At 38.6% G+C, this 17,774-nt stretch overlaps 1 protein-coding gene across 2 annotated transcripts in view; it reads left to right on the forward strand.

The window, feature by feature from the left end:
• The window catches only part of LOC131682290 (hemicentin-1-like), a 257,573-nt gene that overhangs the window by 185,921 nt on the left and 53,878 nt on the right, over nt 1-17,774 (forward strand). The window lies entirely within an intron of this gene.

Raw genomic sequence — 17,774 nt, forward strand, 5'->3', positions numbered from 1 at the left:
GTTTGGCAAAGTTGTTGTACTTTGCAAGGCCCTTCTTTTTGTTTAAACAGAAGCTAGGGTGGTTCTAATTTTAGAAATATTCGAAATTAAACTTTTTAACGGTTCGAGATAGAGCTTGGCTGTCTTCGATGAAGTTGTAGAGTATTACATTTTGGACAAATTTGTGGAAGACACTCAAGCTGTAGCGTTTATGCTTTCCATTGTACGAGAAATCTTAATGTAAGCTATAGGGTGTTCCTTAAAAACGGTTTTATTTCTATTACTTTTGTAGTTTTTATTTTACGTTAAAGCACTCTTTGGACGACTTGAAGATTATTTTGGGGCGCATAATTTGCTTTAAAACACCAATTACTAATCTGTTTTCGTTTCAAAATTATGAGAACTTTTATATAAAAATATGACTTTTTCAAATAGCATTATCTTCGATTAGGGCACTTATCATTAAATACCGATAATGTCATATGAAATAGCATGCTTTGTAGTATAGATCACCAAAAAATGGAATATGCGATATTTTTTTATCAATATTTACTCAAAAAATAGTTTATTTTCAGCTCGGGCCCCGTGGTGGTGGAGGAACGCTACGTGGGAAGCTGAGCTGCAAGCAACCGGGCGGGTCATAGGTGGTGGATAATGCTAAATCGCGATAGCAACTAGTTGTGATTCGCGACCCGAACCAGCAGCGGGGGCTGACTGCGGGTGTGGTAGGACGAGGTAGTGGGCCCTATACGTCCTAGGCCTAAATACCACATGCCCTAAAGCAGCCCTGACAAGGCGAGCCAGTGCCGCCTTTAAATAAGCGCTTAGCCCAAATCCCTCTCCTCCCGTTATCCTTCCTTCCTTCCTTCCTTCTGCGGCTGTTCGCCCATCTAAATATGGAAGCTGTTCTTCAATGTCAGCTTCTTTCACCGAACAGCCTAGATAAGCCATGTAGTGTCGGTAATGGTTGTTTCAACCGGCTAAGAATTACACTACGGACTACCTGTTTCAGTGGTAAAAATCTACCAAACAGGGAACCCCAATTCCATAGTGTCATGCGACCCGTGCTATGGGTAAAATTGTTGAGGGGGTTTAAAACATTCTCAATGGCGAACGGAGCCTGGGAAGAGTCGGGCGAACTCCCCAGTATGCTGCATTACGCAGCGGAACGTTCACTCTACACACCGATTTTTTTTCACCGATGATCCACTTAATTTTGCCGAATTTTTGTTGGCTGGGGGTTTGCAGAGACTCTCGGCTGATGGTAGTTCGGTGAAGTTTTGTTGAGTCTCGATTATCAAATTTCGATGTGTACAGATGAACCTGCCCAGAGGCCGTGTGGTATCCGGCCTAGAATTGAGCCACTGGAGTCCTGCTGCCATGTCGTAGGAGGCGACTGAAAGTAGGAGACCCTAAGTCAAGGTGTAGTTCCGTGCCGAGGACTTAATTATTGGAGGGTCTAAAATATGCCAGTCGCGCACGGAGCATTTTGGGTTTTGCCCTTGCTGTGTTATGCGAATCTCTGACACAGTGGACCATTATTTTCTTCGCAAATCGTGGGAATCAAATGATCATGTCCCATTTAAACCTGATATGGCTCGCTAAATGCGTTAACATCCCAACTCGCTTGGTGTCCTCTAGTTGTTGTGCAATTTGTGTTGGAGATAAAATGTACAGTTCTCTAATCAACAATGGTTAGAATAGCACAAGTCAATCTCCAACATAAACGTACAGCAACTATGAATTTATCTCGACTCATGCAGGAAGGTAAAGCTTCCATAGCATTGGTTCAAGAACCGTATTTCCATAAAGGAAACTTCTATTTTGGAAAGTTACTTAACACTGCGTTCATTGCTTACAACAAGACAGGCATGACTAACCCACGTGAAATGCCTCGTGCTTGCATTCTTGCAAATAAGGCTATTGACGCGTGTCTCATATCGGAGCTCACAACTCGCGATATCTGTGTTGTCACAGTTACATTGACTGTCGGAAACGTAGACAAAAAATATATATATTGTTCAGCATACCTACCGCATAACGAATCATCTCCTTCTGATGATTTCAAAAGCGTTGTATCATATTGTAGCAGAAATGGGCTTCCGCTCATTATCGGCAGTGATGCGAATGCTCATCACATCATTTGGGGCAGCTCAGACATCAATCTGAGAGGCTCTGAACTGATGGAGTACATAAGTAGTACAAATCTCCATATTCTGAATGTGGGAAACCGACCAACTTTTGCGAGGTCTGGGAGGGAGGAGGTGTTAGACATAACACTTTGCTCTGATAGAATTTTGCATGAACTGGGAAATTGGCAGGTTCCAAATAAAACTGAACCGTCTCTATCCGATCATAAATATATATTTTTCGAGCATTTTGATGTCACCTTCAATGTGGTGACATATCGTAATCCTAAATCTACAAACTGGGACCTCTTTTTGGAAAACTTGGCGACTAAATTTCATGGATATTTTCCAACAATTACTCAATTAGACGACTTAGATGACGTCGTGGATACGACAAACTCATTCATATTAGCATCCTACGAAGAAGCTTGTCCACTTCGTACTGTTAAATCGACTAGGGGAACCCCTTGGTGGAGGGCTGAGCTTGATAGAATGAAGAAAGTTATGAGAAGAGCTTGGAACAGGCGTCAGCGTGATGACTCCAGGGCTTTCAGGTCAGCTCGTAGTGCATATAAGAAATGTCTTAGATCTGCAGAACGGGCTGGCTGGCAAAGCCTATGCACTAATGTCTCTAGTCTGAACGAGGCTAGCAGATTAAATAAAATTCTCTCCAAATCGAATGATTTTCAGATGAACTCCTTGAAAACCTGAGATGGTGTTTATGTGACGGACGAAAAAGATGTTCTTAATTGTCTCTTCGACACACACTTTCCAGGTTGTATCGATCCGGAGTTGATCAATGTTCACAGATCTCATTCTGGTGATTCGGACTCGTGGGCGTTAGCACGCACATTGGTTTCCACTGAATCGGTCAAGTGGGCAGTTGACAGCTTTGCTCCATACAAATCACCCGGAAAAGATGGAATACTTCCCGTGCTACTGCAAAAGGGATTTGATATTCTTAAACATGTCTTGAAAAAGATTTTGCTTTCCAGTCTTGCTACCGGGTATATCCCGAAAGCATGGCGAGAAATAACTGTTAGATTTATTCCCAAAGGGGGGCGCTCAAGCTATGAAGAAGCCAAGAGTTTTAGGCCTATCAGCTTAAGTTCTTTTCTTCTGAAAGCTTTGGAACGGATAATCGATCATCACATCAGGAACGTTAGTTTAGTTGAATATCCACTGCACAAAATGCAACATGCATATCAGTGTGGGAAATCCACGATCACTCTGCTTCACGATGTTGTTTACAACATTGAGAAAGCCTTCTCGCTCAAGCAATCTAGCTTGGGTGTATTCCTAGATATTGAGGGTGCTTTTGACAATGTGTCCTTCCAGTCTATTCTGGAAGCGACGCGCGGTCATGGGATACTTGCATGCATCTCGGGTTGGATAAACGCAATGCTTAGTAACCGCATACTTTGCTCGTCACTGCGACAGGCTGAGATACGGAAGTTGAGTATTTGCGGTTGTCCTCAGGGCGGCGTTCTGTCACCTTTGTTATGGAACTTAGTAGCTGACGGCTTGTTGAAGAAACTCAATGGGCTTGGATTTCCAACCTACGGGTTTGCTGACGATTACCAAATACTAATTACTGGATTTTGCATCGGAACAATCTTTGACTTGATGCAACAGGCATTAAGAGCTGTCGAACAGTGGTGTCGACAAGTTAAACTATCAGTTAACCCAAGCAAAACTTCAATGGTTCTTTTCACGAAGAAGCGAATAACAACCGGGGTTCGTCCCTTGCAGTTCTTTGATTCTGAGCTGCTGTGTGCAGATCAAGTCAAATACGTTGGAGTCATATTGGATTCCAAACTGAATTGGTCTGCTCACATTGAGTTCAGAGTCAAGAAAGCGTGCATGGCCTTCGGGCAATGCAGACGAACTTTTGGAAAGACCTGGGGTCTCAAACCTAAATACATCTATTGGATTTACACGACAATTGTACGTCCAATACTGTCATACGGATGCCTTGTGTGGTGGCAGAGGGGAGAGGTGGTGACAGTCCAGTCAAAGCTAAACCATCTGCAAAGAATGGCGCTCATGGCGTTGACTGGTGCTTTCACCACGACTCCGACTGCTGCTCTTGAGGCACTTCTAAATATCAAACCATTACACATACACTTAAAACAAGAAGCACTATCATGTGCATACAGACTGCAGGTTACTGGGCTTTGGAACAGTAATCATGTTGATCTTGCTACCAGTCATACACGATTGTGGTCACAAATGGTTACATGGGGTGAAGATATTCTTGCTCCCAGCGATATTACACTCACTTGTAGTTTTCCTTACAGGACATTCCATGTTAAGATTCCCTCTCGAGAGGAGTGGTTGTCTGGCTTTATGGAAAGACAACAACAAACGCAAGTGGTTTGTTACACTGACGGTTCTCTGATGGAGGGACGTGCTGGTGCTGGTGTCTACTGTCGTGAAATGAGACTGGAACAATCTCACTCACTAGGTAGATACTGTACTGTAGTCCAAGCAGAAATCTTTGCGATTATGTGCGGGGTGCAATCGGCCCTTCAACTGAGTTTGTCCGGCAGAGTTATAAACTTCTGCTCCGATAGTCAGGCTGCAATCAAGGCCCTTAGCTCAGACAAATCCCGGTCCAAGCTAGTGATCGCGTGCCGAACCCAAATCGAAGAACTAAGCATTGTCAACACTATCTACCTTGTCTGGGTGCCCGGACATTGCGGTATTACTGGAAATGAATGGGCTGACGAATTGGCCAGGGCAGGTTCAGCGATTGACTTCGTTGGTCCTGAGCCCGCGCTGCCAATTTCGACAAGTTGGATAAGGGAAAAAATACGGTACTGGGCTTTGTCCGAGCACCGCAATTATTGGAGAAATCTACAAACGTGTCGCCAAACAAAGGCGTTTCTAGAACAACCATGCCCAGTGGTTTCGAAAAATCTCTTACATTTTTCGAAGCTCCACTGCGGCATGCTGACCAGGGCTTTAACCGGCCACTGCAAACTCAACTATCACATGGCAACTATTCAGCGCGCTGAGTCTTTTTCATGTGATCTTTGTGAATCCGACTACGGAACCTCATATCATCTGATATGCAACTGCCCAGCGCTAGCGCAATTGCGATTACGAGTCTTCAGCCGTCCTTATATAGACGAAACCATGTTTGGTCGACTGAAACTCAGGGACATACTAAAGTTTCTTATCCAATGTGGTAAAGAGCTTTAGGCTTATTCGCAGGCAAGTTGAACTACTTGTGAGTTTAATTTACCTGTTGTTTATTTTTTGTTTTGTGCTGTTTTTCCCACCCTTCCAAGTCTACTTCCCCACACCTCCTTGTCCTTTCCTTCCGCTCAGGAAATGATGAAAACACACGGCAAGGCACAAATCCCCGACTATGTACGGGGAACGTGCCATTTGAGCCAATATATTCTGATTCCTGATTCCTGAATCTGTTTTCGTTTCAAAATTATGAGAACTTTTATATAAAAATATGACTTTTTCAAATAGCATTATCTTCGATTAGGGCACTTATCATTAAATACCGATAATGTCATATGAAATAGCATGCTTTGTAGTATAGATCACCAAAAAATGGAATATGCGATATTTTTTTATCAATATTTACTCAAAAAATAGTTTATTTTTAGTAAAAGTGTATATAACCTTCTAACGAAAGAAGCTAGAGGTTCGGTATTTTGAGATAAATTGTTCCCCTTCAAAATATCTAAAAGTTTTTCTAAAGTGATCTTAGCGAAAAATCAAAACTGTAAAAGTTATATAAATAAAACCATTTTTTAAGAAACATCTTAATATTTCGGTAAATTTCTTGTAGCATAAAAAGTACACGACATATAGTTCCAGTGTTTTCGACAAAGTTTTTTAAAACATAATTTTCTGTTAAATTTTGTTAAATTTTGAAACTCTATCTCGAACCATTAAAAGTTAAAATTTTAAAAAATTTAGGACCACTCTACCCACTATTTAAAATAATAGAAAATTATTTTATTTTATCATGAAAATGAAACTATTTTTTCTATATTGTCCGCCGTCAAAGTAATATAAACATATTACAAAAAGTCAATTCATGAGAAACCAAATTTTTAATATACCTTTTCCAGTTTTCCAACCTATTCTTCAGAAGTTTTTCAGAGTTTTTGAAGGTGAGAAAGATATAAGCACTTAATGTGTCAAAAATGGATTTTTTAAACCAATTTTATAAAATATAAAAAAATCGTATTCGCCATTTTTTGCTCAATTAGAACTCTAATCATGACCTTATTTATAGTTGAAAACGAATCATCTTTTGTTTGCCCCATTGAGTGATATTGTTATTCCAAAAAAGCCGTTTTTTGGCTAAAAAGTGCTCATAACTTTTCAGCGAAAATTGTTGGATATGTGGTGCCATGAAACAAATTGTTCGCCTTAAAACAATCTTAAAGTTTTCTGAACATTGTTTCAGTTTTAAATAAATACCACAAAAGTTAAGAAACACTAAGAAACACCCTAACCTTCGATTTTAAATTTGTTGTAAAATGAATAGTATGGCAGATAAAACTTATATGTTTTCAGCAAACTTTTCAAAAATTTGTCGTTCTACAATTTCGCTGAAGGTCGTTTTGCTCTAGCAAGTATTATTTAAAAGTTAGCCTTTTGATGTCGGTAAAATTAAAGCCACCCTATTTTTTTTTAAAAAAAAAGGAAGGGGCTTACAAACTACGAAAACTTCTCCAAAGACTTAATAAGGCTAAGTTGTTTAGTTTTAATAAAATCTCAAAATTCCTGCTAAATTTGCATTCTGGACCACTGTGCATTGGTCCAAAAATAGTTCGATATTGGCATGACATTGACCTGATATTTGTCCAATATTGGTCCAACTTTACATTGGTCCGAGATTGGTTCCAAAATTGCCCACATGGCCCAACGTCGGACGTACATTAATACAACATTGGTCCGACATTTTTTCCAACATTGGTCAGGCGCTGGTCCAACATTTGTCCAACAAAAGCTCGACAACACTCCGACATTAGCCCAATGTTAGTGCAACATTGGTTTGAAGCTGGTCAAACTGTCTGAAGTTAGGAAACTGGTTCGATATCGCTCTGAAGTTAGTCCGTAGTTGGTTCAACATTGATGCGACACTAGTCCGATATTGGTCCAACATTTGTCCTACATTGGTCGAACGTTGGCTGGACGCTTGTATAACATTAGTCCAACATTAATCTGACGTCACATTCATTCATGACTGGTCCGACGTTGGTCTGACGTTGGTTGAACATTGGTCCAGCATTGATCTTACATTGGTTCGATATTAAGCTCACATTGATTCAACATTGGCCTGACGTTGGCTCAACATTCCCTATCAACTCAGCTCTATTACTATTTTCTAACGTTCAGTAAGTGTAATGACATCATACAAGTTGATGTCAGTGTTGAATTGATTGTTTCTTTGAAAAGTTTATAGATCATAACGGGATAATGTCAGTTATCAAGTGAAGGTACTGAAACTGTTTTATCAAAATTAAACTGTTATACCGAAAAACCCGGTTTAATCTACCTAGCAGTGAGATGAGACATTTCATGAACATATCAGTTTTTTCATTCATTAGTATGCAGAACCAGTGCGAAGCGCGCATCCAACTAGAAATGGGGCGAAAAAAGTTTCAAGTTCTGCACGAATAATGCTTAGAATACAGTGAATAAATTATAGTTAATCAATAAAATGAGTAATGCGAATATAAAGAAAAAAATAATAATCGAATTCAACAAATGAGCAGAATGAATAATAAAAATCATAATAATAAAATAAAAGGGATAAAATGAAGAAATGAAAAAAAATCAAAATGTGAATAAAATAGTACTAATAATATTGTATAAAATGAACATAAATAAAAATGAATACAATACATAAAATTATTTAAATGAATAAAGAATAAAATAAAAAACGACAAACATGATTTAAAAGAAACAACATGAATGAAATGAAGAAAACGAATAAACAAAATTCTATAATATGAATAGAAGGGGTGGAGATAGCGCAGTTGGTAAATCGATTGCATTGTACGCAGCTCACCTGGGTTCAATTCCCAAACCCGCACATAGGGTTAGAGATTTTACCAAAGAGATTTCTCTAACCCGACAAAGAGGCGAATATAGTTTATAGTTCAGAACAAGATGATGTCAGTTATCCATTTGTTTGATCTACCTAGCAGTGAGATGAGACATTTCCCATACATATCAGCTCTTTCATTCATTAGTATGCAGAACCAGTGCGAAGCGCGTATCCACCTAGAAATGGGTGAACAAAGTTTCAAGTTCTGCACGAATAATGCTAAGAATACAGTGGATAAATTATAGTCAATTAATAAAATGAAAAGGGTAAGGTGGGGCAAATCCGACCTAGTAAATGGTTTTGGCTGTAAAATGCTCATTTTAGATCGGATCAAGTTGTTTTATATACCAATTCTAACAACTTTCTGTGTATAGCAATTTATTTGTATCTTGGGGAAATTTTGAGATGCAAGCGTTTTACGAAAAAGTTAATTTTTGCCGTTTTCAAAAAGGGTGGGGTAAACCCGACCGCCTATGTTTTTGGTTGATTTAGTACATATATTACCCAAATTTTATTGAATTACTTGACGAATACTATATTCATCACGTATTTGTGTCTTTCGTTTGTGAAATGAAAATATATTTCAATTAGCTAAATGAACATTTTCTTAGCAAAAAAGCGGTCGGATTTGCCTTACTATTTAGAGGTCGGATTTGTCCCACCGCGTCATTTTTCATAACGATGCAATTACAAAAATTTATTCTTTATCTAAATGCATCTATGCACTTTGTAGGACTTTAATCGAAGAATTTAAATCCGCTTACATTTTGTATGCAATCAATTTAACAATCAAAAATATCCTGTAGCCAATGATGCACAAAAATTAAATCAAAAGTTGTAAAAACGCACTTTTTGTCGTTTTAGCATCTCAATGTAGACTAATGAAATGCTGTTATGCCACCATTACGATTATTTTCGATGCTCTACACGACAACATTGATATTAGGTCGCGTAATGCTTCCGATGTTCTATTAGAGAGGGGGTCGGGTTTACCCAACGGTCGGATTTGCCCCACCTTACCCTAATGCGAATATAAAGAAAATAAAAATAAAAAAATAATCGAATTCAACAAATGAGCAGAATGAATAATAAAAATCATAATAATAAAATAAAGGGGATAAAATGAAGAAATAAAAAAATAATCAAAATGTAAATAAAATAGTACTAATAGTAATGGATAAAATGAACATAAATAAAATGAATACAATACATAAAATTATTTAAATGAATAAAAAATAAGGAATAAAATAAAAAATGAGAAAAATGAGTTAAAAGAAACAACATGAAAGAAATGAAGGAAACGAATAAACAAAATTCTAAAATATGAAAAGAAGGGGTGGAGATAGCGCTGTTGGTAAATCGATTGCATTGTACGCAGCTCACCTGGGTTCAATTCCCAACCCCGCAAATAGGGTTACAGATTTTACTAAAGAGATTTCTCTAACGCGACAAGAAGGTGAATGGCCCTAAGGTTAAAACCTCTATAATCAATATAAAAAAATATGAATAGAATGAAAATATAAGAAGTTAAGTTCTCACTATCTACAATTTTTAAAACAACTTTTGGAGCGAGTTAGTGGAATGTCACAATTAGCCCTCTTTAGACAGGTGTCTTCCGGCGTCGTTGAACTTTTTACTAATGTTTCAACTTTATAGAAGGCCCCTATTTAAAGATCAAGAAATCGAAACATCCAACTTATTTAAGATATAATCGATGTTTCTTCGGTCACGGATTTCTGGCGAAAATCATTCAATGATCCATGTTATTCATTCAGTTGAATATCATACAATAATATTTATTTAATTAATTATCTAAATGTAAATGTTTAATGAGTTATAGAAATTATAGAAAAATTACCAAAAAAAAGTTTTGGATTAGTTATGGAATTTGAGCTTCGACTTCGTATCATCAGAATCCGACACTAACTTAGTTAACGGATAGCTCCAAAAAACGGAGAGACAATTTGTATTCTTGAGCAAACCCTTAGTCAAGCGTGATGTCCCGCATCTTTTAGCAATAAGCGTTCAAAATGGTGTCGTTTTTAATCCACTTTATTTAACAATATAATATATAATATATAATATATAATATATAATATATAATATATAATATATAATATATAATATATAATATATAATATATAATATATAATATATAATATATAATATATAATATATAATATATAATATATAATATATAATATATAATATATAATATATAATATATAATACATAATATATAATATATAATAATACGAATATAGGGAAATTCTATAAACTTAGCCCTACGAACTTCAGGAAAGTTCTGCAAGATTTTACGAAATTCAACAAAGTCCCACGAAATTTAGCGGTAGCGTAATATACTCGGAAAATTTATAAGAATCTGAGTAAAGCCTAACCGTTTGGAGGATTTTTTTTACAAACTTAAGGATAGCCCATCTTCCGAAAAATCTTACAAAGTTCAAGGCGCCATATAGACAAAATTGAGGAAACAGTTTTCTTTCGTCTTTTCGACTATTCTGGATTATGAAAAGTATACTTTTCATAAAATGAAATACTCTAAAAGTCTCACTGATAAGTGATGGAAAGATTATTAAAATGCATTTAGAATTTTATTATTGATATGTTCGCTGGTATGCAACCTACAGCAGCTAGTAATCCCCTACAACCGCTAATTTCGCCGACAAAAACTGCTCCCGCAGCAACCGTGCATTAGAACTCATACATATTGAAGAATCCCTGTTGATTTTCGAAGAATAACAGTCTTGCCGCATAAACTGTATGCTCGCGTCTGCTTGGGAAGCAGCCAGCCGCCATCAGCAACAGCAGCAGCAGCATCCACTCAACGTCGTCGCAGCGTTAGGAGACGTACGTGTGCTTGTGTGTAAGCATCAAGACAAATCCCGTTTCCCGCTGATAATAGATGGGACAGTTTTAACGGTTTTATCTCTCGTCTGCTCGCCTTCTTACGCTTTGTACTTGACGTCTTTGGCGAAGCACAGCTCTTAGCTTAGCTCAGTGTAGTACACTCTCAAATCATGATTAATTACCGTTGTCCTTCATCACTCTTCGAGGCATGCTGCTGCTGCTGCCGCCGACGGTGATGATGATGATGATGATGATGCTGATGATGCCGAACGGATGCGATGCGTTCCTATGCAAATCGAACCGGGATTTCGAAAAGTGCAGTTGGGCGAGTGCTGCCAACTATTAACATAAATTCGTCATCCTGTGACTCGGTACACATGTTAACTCCAAAGAGCTATCGTGTGCTCCAGAAGGGAATACATCAAGAAATGAACGGCAAAACAGGCGCATACCGAACTAGTCGGGGTTCATCCCTGGCCGATTTGTCCCTGTAAAGTGCAGCACGAATGGAGTGCGGGAGCAGGAAAAAAAAGTTCTGCTGCTCCATCGCCATCGGAAGGAAGAAGGATTGATTATAATCTTGAGCAATCAATTTGGTCGCTGCAGGAGGCAGATCCGGAAAGCAAGTGCACTTCTGTGCCATCGAGAGTACAATATAAAAGGAGAAGCCCAAGCTGGTAAATGGTGTTTGCTGTTGCCGGTTGTTTGCTTTTGGCTCTATCGTCACACCCGGCCTCCCCTCTACCCATCGGATCTGGCGCCCGTCGTTCAATTGTTGGCTCGTTAGTTTTTTTCCCCTTCTAGTCGGTTATTTAGTGTACGGAGTGGGAGAGTCACTTGTTTCCTGTTGTTTGCAAAGGGTTTCAGTTCTTTCCTCGTTTTGTGAAATGAATTTTACTAATGCTATTATATGTGATCGGTTCTCAGCATTTTGACTAGTCTCTTGGAGATTTGGGGCGTTAAATAGTACCCAATATCAGCACATTTTCATTTCATCCAAACTGAATCCAAACATGCGAGATGTTCAATGTCACAACTAATCCCATCTCGCAGTGATCTCTCTGACACTGAACATAGTGGCTACGAAAAACCCATTCAAATGAAAACAAGAGAAAGTGATTTTGTTCAGAGCCTCAGCCATTTTTAGGCTAGCGTTTCGTTTGATGCTGGGATTTGACTTCACTCCTGATATCGTCTAAACATTCATGCATAAATTATTACTCTATCCAATGCCACTAGCTAGCTGCTTCTCCAGAAGGCCCTTTTGTTGGCCATTAAGTCAGAAACTGATTGACCATGACCCGTGGCAGGCGTAGAGACTGTTTTCACCGAATGCCATGACCGAAGGGGAGAGGGCTCCATTGCGTCCATTGGCCGAAACGGTTCGCTGCCGATGATGAAGATTATACGAAACAAATCAGATTTTTTCTAGCCCTTTCTTTGTACGTCCGAGTACAAGCGTGGTTGTATCCTTCATCGCCGTACATATGTGCATTCCGTCGAGGTCTTATAGCGTTTACCTTTTCCATCTGTTCGTCGCGACACGCGGGCAACTTATCTTAAATGATTTGAATCGGATTTGTAGCTTCCGTTTCGTTTAGTTTCAGTACTTTCACCTTTTTTCTAAGACGAGCCTATCCGAGATCCGAGACTCGGTTTTGTCACATTCATCATGCTGAAACATCGCATTGTGTTTGTGCCGCGTTTCACTTTTGTTATTCGTTAAGTCTGGCATTTTGTCGAATGAAACAGCATAAGGGACGCAAATCAGTATCTCACATCGAATAAGACACCGAATAGGGCCATTAATATGTGCTTTGCTTTACCAAAAGATATTGGGTGGCTTCCGAGATGATGGCAGATTACCGGCACAAGAACAAACTTGGATCTATAACGAGAAAATCTCATAACAAGTGCGAAATTACTGTGCTGCTAAAAGAAATTGTGATGATTTCACAACAATCTCATTTTGTTACACTGATGGACATAAGTATTCGTCACACAGGCATTAATAGCATATAATGTATTAAAGAAATTATATGGATATAATATCTAATAATTTGAATTGGGTAGAGTAAGTGCAGTCATTTTTCTACTATGTAGCATGTTTTTTATGTTGGCCACAAATAATTTTATCTTACCATTTTAGGGTGGACATAAGTATTCGTCATAAAATGAAATTGTTAAAACAAGCAAATCAAAAAAATCTGGGTACACTGCTAATTTATGTATTTGACATTTCCTGTTCATTGTTGCATATAGGCGATCAAATCGGGTTATTTTGCGAGAATTTGTGCGTGATTGACAAAAAATGGGTAGAAAAGGAAAAGAAACCACTGTAGAAGAGAAAAATTATAATGAATTTGCATAAGTTAAATAACTCTGCAACAGAAATAGCCAAAAGCGTTGGAAGACCCAGAACTACGGTTCAAGATATAATACAAAGGTATAAAAGTAAAGAAATGTTTCACAATAAGGCGAGAAAAGGGCGTCTATGCAAATTGACAGATAAAGAAAAGCGAAAAATCATAAAAATTATTAAGAAAGAACCAAAAACCTCTTCGTCAAAAGTCCGGGCGGAGTTATTAGAGTACACCGGAAAAGACGTTAACTCCAGAACAGTACGAAGAGTGTTAAATAAAGCCCAGTTTAATAAGCAAAGTTAATAAGACCAAAAGGTGACCTTTGCCAAAGAGTTCCTGAATCGCCCAACTAGCTTCTGGAACAAAGTGTTGTTCTCGGACGAAAGCAAATTTAACGTATATAGATCAGATGGACGTGTTCTGGTATGGAGGAAATCGGGAACAAAACTGCAACAGAAAAACATTCAAACTACTGTAAAGCATGGGGCTTCGACGTGCTTCCGTGATGGTTTGGGGTTGTATGGATGCATCCGGTGTTGGGGAGCTGGTGTTTATCGATGGGATAATGAAAAAAGGACAATATCTGAAGATTTTAAAAGAAAATATGAAGAAAAGTGCTGAAAATTTGGGCATAGAAAAGGACTTCTACTTCCAACAGGACAACGACCCTAAGCACACCGCGGAAATGGTACGACTTTTGCTTCTATACAACACTCCACATCAACTTAAAACTCCTCCCCAATCACCGGATCTGAATCCAATAGAGCACCTGTGGGATGTGCTAGACCGGCGCGTTCGAGAGCATCACATAACCTCACAAAAGCAGCTGAAGGAAGTGCTTCGTGGAGAATGGCTGAAGATCGAGCCCTCAGTATGCGAAAAACTGGTCCACTCAATGCCAAACCGTTTGAAAGCAGTCATTGCACAAAGTGGATTGAACACAAACTATTAATTTTGGAACTCATTGCTCCAATGTATACTTTTAAAAAAGTTTTTAACATTGACGAATACTTTTGTCCAGCTAAATTTAAAGTTATTTTTGTTTTTCTCTTGTTTTTTTTCTGTTTACAAGCTTACTTTTGAATTTTTAATAAAGTGAACTAAAAATAATGCTCTATTTTTTATTTGAACACAACTTTTACATATAAATAAACTTTTAGTTTTTTAACACGATATCAGCATCCGTACTTATGACGAATATTTATGTCCACCAGTGTATGTGTTACAAGAAGAATATGAAGAGGGTGTTGCAGAATGGGAGGACTTTCATAAACAAGCAAAAATGATTCCGGACACACAACAATTTCATTACTTCATAACAATAACAGAATACAAGATGGTGATTTTCAACTGACGAATAAGTTTGTACTTATACAGTAGGATTCCGTTTTTGGCAAATTTTTTTTCAGTTGCCAAAACTGGAACCGTGCGAAATATGAAGCCTTATTTTAAAAGCTTTTATTTTCAATTTGTGACATCAAAAATGTTACACGAAATTACAGAAAATTTAATTTTATGCGTTTTGCCCGCCTATAAAATATAGTACATGTTTGGAAATAAAGTCAAAAGTCATATCAATTATTAAACAAAATGTGAATTGAGCATTTTTAAAAGCTTTACTATGTACAACAAGAACGATGCCAAAAGCGGAACCCATTTGATGCTAAAAACGGAACGTATTTGTAGCCAAAAATTGAGCATGCCAAAAACGGAACTTTGCTGTACTATAAATATGCTTGTAAAAAAAATTGCTAAAAGCTTATATTAATGGAAACAATAAAGAGGAGTTGAAAATACTCTAACTAATTGGTAAAGTGTCAAAATGAGATTTGTGGAAAATTTGTTGTATATTCTGGATGCAAATGGGAAATCACGACTAACTTATTAAAATTGTTATAAACTCGCTGACTCGCTTGACTTTACTGAATTTGTTATCAAAATATCTCGAAAACGGGTGCATCTAGACAGTTGCTTGCTACGAGCATTCTGATTGCAAATAACTTGATAAATCACAATATATTTACACATAACTTATGAGGTATTATCCTCATTTACATAAAAAACAAAGGGGACGGGCATAGCGTAGTTGATAAATCCATTGCTTTGTACGCAGCTCACCTGGGTTCGGTTCCCAACCCCGCACATAGGGTTAGAGATTTTTCCAAAAGAGATTTCTCTAACCCAAAAAGAGGCGAATGACCCTAAGGTAAAAACCTCTATAATCAAAATAAAAACAAAACGAGAACACAAAATTTCGAAAATTTACCAAAAGTTTCCTCCTGTATCAACCGGCGTTCGTCCGACTAACGAGTCAGTTGGCGCGTCCAGCATCCGATTGTATTGCTCTGTTGGCCACCTTAGGGGACATAACAACTACATATGAATACACCGTTGATATTGGCGATCACGAAGCCATTTTCTTTCATATCACCTCTTTCTTGTGTTCACAAGTTTTCCACAATTAACTCGGAGCCTCGCTTGATCAATCTGTTTATTTGCCGACTTTCCTCCTGCTTTCCGTCATTATCTCCATCTATTACATCGTTCCAATCCTCTGCGTTCTTGAGCCATTTAGCCGTTAGCTCTTGATTCCGTAAGTCATTTAGCTCCGATTTCCGCGAGCTATTTAGATCCCACCTTTGCCGCGATCTACTCAGATAGTCCTCGGAGGACATTACTCTGACTGAGAGTTCCCTGGCAGCAGAATTTCTCCTACCAGTTTCCTTGAGCGGTGGTGGGATTTCCCTCGACACCAATGTACGTTTAGGGAGCCAATTAGCTCCAACGGAAGACGTAGCCTACTCAACGGGCATATTGGTGGGTGCCGAGGTCTGTCGCCAATTTTCACTACAAGTAACTTATAAAATATTCATAGAGGGTAACTTTTTCAAAAGGAACACAGGGAATTTAAAACATTGTTCGAAGCTTTCGTTCCACTATGGGACTGTGCTCTTCAAAGTTCTACTGTTTGGTGGGCAGTTCCTTTCATGGTTATCTTCTAACTTCATGTAGATCTTTTGAGTCTTTGAAAATGACCTGGAAACCATCAAAAACGTTCTTAGAGACTGCGTGTAAGTGCCCCAATTCATCCTCTTTGTAACACAATAGCTTTTTAGTTACTCTCTGGGTCCGTAGGTAAAGGAGAGAAGGTCTGTGATCCGATCCGCACCTTCAGAGACATGTCATGATTTGGTATTCCTTGTTATTCTTTTTCTTCTTCACGTTTCCCAGTTTTTTCATTTTCTTCTCAGATCCGGAGGCCGAGGCACTTAATATTCCTTACGCCCACTTTCTCTGGGTCTCAGCGTCGACGCGTTTATGGTAGCAGACGTTCCCGCGACTTTGTGTTGTGTCTTAAGAGGCTGTTGAACATCGTGAAGGATGCGATTCTTCTGTATCCAAGGTGTCTTTCGTGACAGATGTGTTACCCCGTATGCCGTCCTTTTCTTTCTTGGACATGGTCTTCTGGTAGTATTGAAAGTCATTCTCAAAATTCAGTCGCTCTAGTCGCTACTTCCAAGATAACATTGACTAAAGTTCCAGTCTTCTTTAGATTGAGTAGCCTCCATCCAGTGGTCCATCAGATGTTTTGGGCCTCTATTATTCCGAGGATGAAGTCGGTCGCGTGTTCAGCACTATGCTGGTAACGGAAACTTGGGTTCCCTCACAGAGTTAAAAGTATTTCATTACTTTTGCCTTTCAATTTATTTGACAGCTTCCTCATCTAACCATCCAGCCCTGGGGCTAGTCATCCAGCCCTGGTGTTAACGTTATGTGTGAATAGCGGTTTGACGTTAACGCTAGTCCTTTGCTCCACAAGTAGCCCCAATACTCCTCTCCTAGCGTTTTGAGTTTGTAGAACGATTCATTTCTCGCCACAGGTCGCATGATACCTTGATATAGAACTCGGCAAGGACGTGGCAAGGAAAGGCATAGGGCAAGTAAAGGGTGGTTCTATCTGCTGTCCTGCTATGTTTGCAAGCTTAGTCCTAAAATGGGGCAAACTTATGCTGATCATTCCCTTGCAAACAAGGTCCCAGGTTAGACAGTCTTTTGGTACCGCGCAACTCAAAGCACAATCAACGACATGATATTCTTGAACTCGCTGATAAACTGATCGAGGCATGTCCAAAATGCTCACACTTCGATTCGGCTATACTACTGAAATCAAATCGATGATGAAACATACTTCAATACGAATTTCATGCATCTCCCAGGTCAAAAGTTTGACATGGATAGCGGGAAAGAAAAAGTGCAAGATACGTCCAAGCAGAAAAGAATGAATTATCCATTAAAATTGGTTTGGCAAGCGATTTGCACATGTAGGCTGAAATCATCATGACA

This window comes from Topomyia yanbarensis, chromosome 2 (assembly GCF_030247195.1).
Source record: "Topomyia yanbarensis strain Yona2022 chromosome 2, ASM3024719v1, whole genome shotgun sequence".
Lineage (NCBI taxonomy): Eukaryota > Metazoa > Arthropoda > Insecta > Diptera > Culicidae > Topomyia > Topomyia yanbarensis.